The sequence below is a fragment of the Vipera berus genome (assembly GCF_964194415.1).
Source record: "Vipera berus genome assembly, chromosome: 3".
Classification (NCBI taxonomy): Eukaryota; Metazoa; Chordata; class Lepidosauria; order Squamata; family Viperidae; genus Vipera; species Vipera berus.
In genome coordinates this window covers 187989442-187998621 of record NC_138204.1, presented here as the reverse complement: position 1 = coordinate 187998621, position 9180 = coordinate 187989442, and the positions used below count along the sequence as shown (strand labels likewise).

General features: G+C 39.5%; 1 long non-coding RNA gene across 1 annotated transcript; it reads right to left on the bottom strand.

Moving 5' to 3' along the window:
- Positions 1–2796: 2796 nt before the first annotated feature.
- Positions 2797–8177, bottom strand: LOC308666214. Its single transcript, XR_014026053.1, has 2 exons — positions 6000–8177; positions 2797–3043 (listed from the first exon to the last, which is right to left on the bottom strand). It is a non-coding gene; the product is annotated as an uncharacterized lncRNA (long non-coding RNA).
- Positions 8178–9180: the final 1003 nt, after the last annotated feature.

Sequence of the window (9180 nt, the reverse complement as noted above, 5' to 3'; positions counted from 1 at the left end):
AGCCAAAGTAACGACTTACTGTGCACAGTGGACAACAGATAGCAGGCCTCATCACTCCTTATTTCCTATATGGAAGCTGACCTGGAAATTAGTATTTCAACTCTAGTAGCAACAATGGATCTTCCACTGAAACTTAGTTGTTGTTGTTGTTGTTGTTGTTAGTTGCGAAGTCGTGTCCGACCCATCGCGACCCTATGGACAACGTTCCTCCAGGCCTTCCTGTCCTCTACCATCTTCTGGAGTCCATTTAAGCTCACACCTACTGCTTCAGTGACTCCATCCAGCCACCTCATTCTCTGTCGTCCCTTTCTTCTCTTGCCCTCAACCTTTCCCAGCATTAGGCTCTTCTCCAGTGAGTCCTTCCTTCTCATTAGGTGGCCAAAGTATTTGAGTTTTAGCTTCAGGACCTGGCCTTCTAAAGAGCGGTCAAGGTTGATCTCCTCTAAGACTGACCGGTTTGATCGCCTTGCAGTCCAAGGGACTCGCAGGAGTCTTCTCCAGCACCATAGTTCAAAGGCTTCAATTCTTTGGCGCTCAGCCTTTCTTATGGTCCAACTTTCACTGCCATACATTGCAACTGGGAAGACCATAGCCTTGACTATATGCACTTTTGTTGACAGGGTGATGTCTCTGCTTTTTAGTGTGCTGTCTAGATTTGCCATTGCTTTCCTCCCCAGGAGAAAGCGTCTTTTAATTTCTTGGCTACAGTCCCCATCTGCAGTGATCTTGGAGCCCAGGAAAATAAAATCTGTCACTACTTCCATTTCTTCCCCATCTATTTGCCAGGAATTGAGAGGGACAGATGCCATGATCTTGGTTTTCTTAATGTTTAGTTTCAACCCAGGTTTTGCACCCTCCTTCTTCACTTCACAATCAAATTACAAGGCAGTAATCCATGAAGCTTAGTACAGCAGCCTAATTTGAATGGTTCAGGACAAGTATAATAGGTCTTGTCCTCTAATCCTTTTCTCCTGATACTCCTGCTGCCTTATTTTACCTTATGCTTGAGCATGACCTGTAGGATGGCATTTGAAATTAGGATGTTTCTGAGAAGTTTTGACAACAAGGTTCACTTAAGAAACCTTTATTTTTCTTCACTATATACCAATGGCATATTTTCCACCATTATTTTCTGACTATTCAAGTGGGAATGGGGAAATATTTGGAAATTCCAGTGATTCTTGGGGTTGTTTGTGGAACAGGCTCAAGCATTAGGGAATCTAGAAATAGCTTAAAGTGCCAGCTTTCTCACATGCCCTGTAATCTATAGTGTATGTATAGGTTTTCTCAATAAAAGCTGCTTAGGCATATTTTAAGGAAAAGTCAGAGTAAAAGATAGCTCCTTTGGCTTATTTAACTGACAAAACTTTTCTTGTTCTGCAGCAGTTATCTAACAGATTAGGAAAGCATTTACTTGTGTCATTGTTAGTTTTGCTCATCATTATCTGCATCAAGGTCATCCTAGTAAATAAAGAAAGGTGCAGAAAATATCAAAGACATATCAGGGCTATATATGGATTACATGATGTGCGGCTGGAAACTCCCATGAAAAAAAGGTATGATCAAGCCTTCTTGTTTGTGATTACATTCCTAAATGGCTCTATTAAGCACACCAAACTGGCTCTTTCAAGAACAAATAGTGTTTTTAACTGTCAATCCCTTTTGTTTTAATGCAATAGTTAGCAATCTAACCAAAGAAGAGAGCATTTATAGCTCAGGGTTGAACTGAGCTGGACTGGGACAATTCACCATGGCCAACTTGCCGCAGCCAAATCACTGCTGCCAGTTCACTATGGCCAACTCACTGTGGTCAGCTCACCGTGGCCAACTTGCCTCAAGACAATTCACCATGGGACAATTCAACAATCTTGTTTAATTATTTGAAATAATTTAAAAAAATACTTTAATTTTTATCATTCACATTTCATTTTGTCCCTCCTTCTACATCTTTTCTTTAATGATTCTATTCCACCATTTCTTCAATATTATGTAACTTTTCTTCAGGGGCAGGTTGTCCCGTGGTGAGTTGGCTGTGGTGAATTGTTCCATAATGAGTTGGCCACGGTGACTTGGCTGTGGTGAGTTGTCCAAACCTAGACCCAAACTGAGCTTGGTCCTTGATGCTTTCTGAGCATGATGCTTTTCTTGCAGATGTTTCATTACTAAACTAGGTAACATCATCAGTCCTAGCACTGAAGATAGTACCTAGTTTAGTAATGACACATCTGCAAGAAAACCAATAAGCTCAGACAGCAACAAGGACCCCAATCTAATCTACATTTGATGCCTACTCTAAAAGTACAGATGTTACTTTCTAGCAAGGTGTCATATAAGGGGCTAGGTGGTAAAGAAAGAAGTCAGCAATAGCATATGTTAAAGCCTTCAGCTACTGGATTACCATCTTCATATTATGATGTGGCACTAAAAACGTAGATGAAACCAAAGGAGGAGATTCAGAAAGCTCTAGCGCAATGTTTGAAAACTGGACAAGCTTAGGACTTACATTGTGAATTTCAACTTTCAGAATTCCTCAGTCAGCGTGCTCTCAGAATTCTGGAAATTGAAATCTACATATCTCAAACTTGCCAAGTTTGAAAAACACTACCCCAGAGCCTATTCCAGCTGGGCTCGTCGCCTTGTAGAAATCACTATCAGGTTTGGGAGTCTGGTGTATAATGGGTCACACATAACATTAAGGCAACCTTTTTTATGATGTTTTGTTAAAGAAGCCATAATTATCATATATTAGTAGCTGTGCTAGCATATCTTGCTAAATCAAAACCAAATCATATCCGATTTATCACTATATTTTTATTTATTTATTTATTTATTTTATTTGTTTTATATACCGCCCTTCTCCCGAAGGACTCGGGGCGGTGTACAGAGCAAGGTAAGTATACAGTAAAGCAATAGTAAAAACAAGTGAAACCCCAAAATCTATCAGGCCAGGCCGGCTTGCTGGAATAGGTAGGTTTTTAAGTCACGCCGGAAGGTGCGAAGGTCGGGGGCCATCCGGATTTTATTTTACTTGTTAAGCCACAATCTAGAAGGACATGAATATTTAAAAAATAAGGTGAAGTAATTATAATAGACTCTTTACTCATATTCCTATCTGCATTACAAATCAATTGCTTCCTTCAGGGGCTAGCCATCTGGTCTCTTCCACAGTCTGCCTATCTTGGACCTAAGCATGTATAAATCCCATTTATTTCAGTGGAAATCAGTATGTTTATTTGATGAAAAATGTCCTTTGAGTCTTCCTTGTCAAACCACTTCTGCACACTGTTAATACCTCCATATATGTTGGAACTGCAGTGTATCTGAGCAGCAGAGAAGTATGTTTGTCTTACCTTGATTGTGAAATAGTTGTAAGCGAATTGCAATTATTATTGGGAAAAGTCATGCAATAAAGACCTTTGAACAATGAATTCTGTGTGTGGCACTGCCCTTGAAAAGCATCTGAAAGTTTTAGCTAAAGCTTTTAGCTTTAGTTTTAGTTTTGTCATCCAGAGTGCTAACTTTAAAGTGTCTCTGGAACCTGCAGAACTGAGCAAATCTCTTCAGAGTAGTTTTTCCCCAATTATCATTGTTTGTTTGCTCCTGGGAACAATTCAAAAACCTTAAAAAGCAGAGTGCTGCATGTTCTAATCCATTTCTACATATTCTAGTCACAGAGCCCAGCTTCCTTGCTACCTAAAAGAGTATACAGATACAAAGACCTGCCCTTTTCTCAACTGTAGTATGGAATGTATTGCTCTAAAAATCCACATGCTTAAAATCTTTTCATTTTAATGAAAAAGGAGGAAGTAGATTTTCTGAGATCTCATTTATCTTTCTGCTTCACTTTGCATTTTATACATGGCTTGGGTTTTTGCTGCTGTCTTATTACTCTTGTTATTTTTTTAAAATCAATGGCTTATTTAAAGCATTGACATGACCACCCAATTCAAACTATGAAATTCTGGGTGGCAACCAATAAGGAAAAACAAATAAAGCAAGAAAAAATAATTGGCCCACAGAGACTCCCAAGTTGTTTCACTAGATGGGAGCTGTACTCATCCTGACCCAAATGCCCAAGGAAAGAGTAAGGTCTTAACCCCTTTCTAATGATCTGAAGCTTTGGAGCCAACCAAAAGCACGTGCCAGCACAAAGAAATCTCCTGGGTCCACAAGGTGGCATTGTTCACAGAAGAGGACCCAGACTGTTTTCAAATTTCTGGACAATTATCATTTTGACCTGGTGTCTACATATCCATTTAGCTCTCAAATGTATCTCCAATTGGCCCACTATTCACTTCTAATGTTCTATCAAGATTAATTTTTTACAGCAAAGCATTTCCTTTCAAGCTGTCACTTCTGCTTCCTCAACTACTTTATTTTGTTTCTTTGGTTGTGACGTGTGTATATGAAAGCTTATTAAGGAATGAATATCTGCTGGTCTTACATGTTCTCTTTAGTGGATATTGGCATTTCTGAGTTAAAGAGGCTTGCTATGAGCATAAATCTATCACACAAAGAATAATTTGATGGAATAGCTACAACATACATGCACAAATGCACATATACAGACACATTGTACTTTTCAAATTCAGGAGCCTTTATATGTTCTTACTTGTTCTTATGCAGTAATACTGATGTTATAATAAAAAAACTTACCAATACTTCCCTTAAAAAGGTAAAGGTTCCCCCGCACATGCGTGCTAGTCGTTTCCGACTCTAGGGGCCGGTGCTCATCTCCGTTTCAAAGCCGAAGAGCCAGCGCTTGTCCGAGGACGTCTCCGTGGTCATGTGGCCGGCATGACTAGATGCCAAAGGCGCACGGAATGCTGTTACCTTCCCACCGGAGTGGTCCCTATTTTTCTACTTGCATTTTTTACGTGCTTTTGAACTGCTAGGTTGGCAGAAGCTGGGACGAGTAACAGGTGCTCACTCTGCTACGCGGCACTCGGGATTCGACCCGCCAACCTGCCAACCTTCAGATCGACAAGCTCAGCATCCTAACCCACTGAGCCACCGCGTCCCTATACTTCCCTTACACATATGCTATTATTTTAAAATTGTTTTTTCAAGAAGAGATTGCATATTGGGGGTTGTCTGTTATTCCAGGAGACAGCAAGAATCACTGCAATTCTTCTATATAGTGTTCCTTTGGATCAGGTGGGTTGCATCATAATTTACTTGAGTTATGTTTTTTCTGTTGCACATTTTAGTCCCAGAAATCTTGAGTCACAAAAAATAAAATAAAAATTGCTGCCTAAACTGTTATGCACAAAAATGATTTTGCAATATAAAAGTTGGGCCAAATTCAAAAATGCTTGTTACTATTCTTTCCTCACAGGTTCAACAACATGCAAATTAAAAACAAAATTTGGCTGCAGTTCAGGGTAATCTTCCCTGAGGAAGAAATTGAGAGAAGCCATCCTCTTCCTTTAAGCAAGGTCGTGGGCTGACACTGTCAAGGGAATTATTTTGCCTGACTGTTTATGTAGCAGTCTCAAATGAGAAAAAGCATCTAAATGTGGTGGGTAATCCTTTTCTCCTTACTGTAGGAGCTACAATTAATACTGGTTTTGTGGGGAGAGGAGGAAAGGTAAGAGATTCGATGCAAAATGGGTTTTTCCCTTTCTTCTTGAATTTCCTTTGTTGTTTTAATTAAACCCGAATGAGGGCTTATATTGCAATCATCAAAATAGCTGGGAAACACCTCACAGCCAGAAAGCCTTTGAGGGGGCAGGGTTTAGGGAGCCTTTGAGTCTCAGCCTGCTCATTCCTGTTTCAAGATGGGCAATGGTATGGCAAAACTGGAGATTCACAAGTTCAGATTTGTGCTCAGCCAGAAATACATTCTGGTTGTGAATGTATTCTGCCTGGAAGGATTGTTATTAACCAAAAGCCTTTAAAAAAGGTCACAGTGCTGTGCATATTTTCATTTTCAATTCTAATGTTAACTAAATCACTTTCTGATTCTCACTATACAATTTAGGTATATTTGTAGTCACCATTTTTTTCACAGGGTCTCATGTCTCTTTCTACATTGTCAGCAAGCCTTGAAAACAGCATGAGTGTCATATTCTCACTCACTCAGTTGTCACAGTCACAGAATAAAAATACTTTATAGAGCACTGTAGAAAAAGAAAAAAGTCCTATTGTCATGCCATTTTGAAATTCATCGAAATAAAATGCAATCATGCTTTTGTTCATTGCAAAAAAAAGTACACTGTACACAGAAACCAAGGGGTACTTCAGTACTGAGACCAACCATTAATTCATCCAGATATTTTTTAAAATTAAGATCAGTGGGATTTGTTAATCATGATTAAGTCGTACTGACTTTTAAATAGCTAAATTTAGATCATAGGGTTTCTTAAAACAGGAAATTATGATGATTCTTTTATGGATGGAGAGTACAAAGAAAGACAGATGTTTAATTATCTCCTGATTTCAAGAATCCTTTAACTAACAAATTTACTTGGAATACATCTAGTAAATTTAGTAATTCACTTCCCATGAATACACCACATGACAAATACTAAACTCTCAATCATTCTAAATGGGAGCTTGCCATCTGTTTTGCCATTTTAACTCTCAAAAGGTGCCATGCAATGGAGCTTCATTAGGGAGCTTGACCACAATGCTGCAAAATAGTCAGGAGACTGCTGTGACTACTCCAGGAAACTAAACAGCAAAGAAGAAAGTGACCAAAGAAGCTTTCCTTTATGAACCAAATGTGACAATCAAGAACCATCTTTTAATATAAAGAGAATAATTAGAGTTCTCTTTTCATTTTAATAACACAATGTTTTCTGAATCAGAAAGATTTTTCATAGTATATCAATGTCCATGGCCAGAAATGACTCCAAGGACAACTAGTCTGTTCATTACATTCTCTCTTCCATGTATAATAGATGTGGATTTGCAACTCAATGGGATATTCCAATGCATTTTACCAAGAAACTAGAAAAGGAGGGCTCAAAAAGTCAGCGCATACCAACATGCTACGAATCTGTTAGCAATATCTATTTCTTTCCTGAATTCATAGAGGTGTAACCCTAATCCTAAAATCCCAGCAATGGGATTTCTAATGTATTTTCCAATGAAATGTAGATTTGGCAGGAACAAAAAGTGAGTGCAGGCCTAAGCATACCATTGCGCTATGAATCTGTTGGCCATGTCCATTTTGCTCTCCGAACTCATGGACACTTAATCCTAGCCCTGAGTAGATTTGTCCCCCAAAGAGATGTTCCCATGTATCTTACCAGGAAACATAGATGAGGTGGCTTACGAAGTGATAGCTACTAAGCATACCAATGTGCTACAGATCCCTTGGAGGTATCCATTTTCCTCTAATACATTGTGACTGAACTCTAATTCTAAATGCGTTTGCCACCAATGGGATTTTCCCTTTTTTTAAAATCAGAAAATGTAAGTAATGGCAGGTTCAAAAACAAAGTCCCTTTCTAAACATACTGATGTGTTACAAAGGCATTGACCTAGATCATTTTCCTCCCTGAACTCATGCAGACTTAATCCAAACCCTAAATGGATTTCCCTCCACATGGGATTTTCTCAGGTATTTTACAAGGAAACGTAGATACAGCGGGCTGGAAAGGTCAGTGCCCTCATAAGCATACCAAGGTGCTAAGAATCCATTAGTGATGTCCATTTTGCTCTGCTAATTCATTCAGACCTAACCCTAACATTAAATGGATTTATCACCCAATAGGGTTTTCTATATATATTACCAGGAAACCCAGATACAGCCAGCTCAAAAAGTCAGCACCCTTCTAAACATACCAATGCACTATGATTCCATTGGCAAAGTCCATTTTGCTCTCTGAATTCATGGAAACCTAATCCTAACCCTGAGTAGATTTACCCACAAAAGGATTTTTCCATGGATTTTTCCCATTTATTAATTCAATGAGACCAAACCTAACAGTAAGTAGACCTGTCACCCAATGGGATTTTTCCATGAATCTTACCAGGATATGTCAGTATGTCAGGCATGAAAACTAATAACCCAACTAATCATACCTATATGCTATTTAACTTATATGCAGAGCACATCATAAGAAAGGCAGGGCTAGATGAATCAAAAGTTGTAATTAAGATTACCGGAAGAAATATCAACAACCTAAGATATGCAGATGATACCACTCTAATGGCAGAAAGTGAAGAGGAACTAAAGAGCCTCTTGTTGCGAGTGAAGAAGGAGAGTGCAAAACTTGGGTTGAAACTAAACATTAAGAAAACCAAGATCATGGCATCTGGCCCTCTCAATTCCTGGCAAATAGATGGGGAAGAAATGGAGGTAGTGACAGATTTTATTTTCCTGGGCTCCAAGATCACCGCAGATGGGGACTGCAGCCAAGAAATTAAAAGACGCTTGCTCCTTGGGAGGAAAGCCATGACAAATCTAGACAGCACACTAAAAAGCAGAGACATCACCCTGTCAACAAAAGTGCGTATAGTCAAGGCTATGGTGTTCCCAGTTACAATGTATGGCAGTGAAAGATGGACCATAAGAAAGGCTGAGCGCCAAAGAATTGAAGCCTTTGAACTATGGTGCTGGAGAAGACTCCTGCGAGTCCCGTGGACTGCAAGGCGATCAAACCGGTCAGTCCTAGAGGAGATCAACCCTGACTGCTCTTTAGAAGGCCAGATCCTGAAGCTAAAACTCAAATACTTTGGCCACCTAATGAGAAGGAAGGACTCACTGGAGAAGAGCTTAATGCTGGGAAAGATTGAGGGCAATAGAAGAAGGGGACGACAGAGAATGAGGTGGCTGGATGGAGTCACTGAAGCAGTAGGCGTGAGCTTAAATGGACTCCAGAAGATGGTAGAGGACAGGAAGGCCTGGAGGAACATTGTCCATAGGGTCGCGATGGGTCGGACACGACTTCGCAACTAACGACAACAACAAAATACATAGGATTTTCCTATGTATTGAGAAGCAATTTCACTTAGAGTTAGGGTGAGGTATCCAGGAATTCAGAGAATAAAATGGACATGGCTGACAGATTCATAGTCCATCAGTATGCTTAGGAGGACAATGATTTTTTGAGACCACCTTATCTACACCTGGTAAAATGCATTGGACAATTACATTGGGGGCCAATTCCACTTATGATTAGGGTTAGATTTCCATGAATTCATAAAGGAAAATAAACATCACCATCC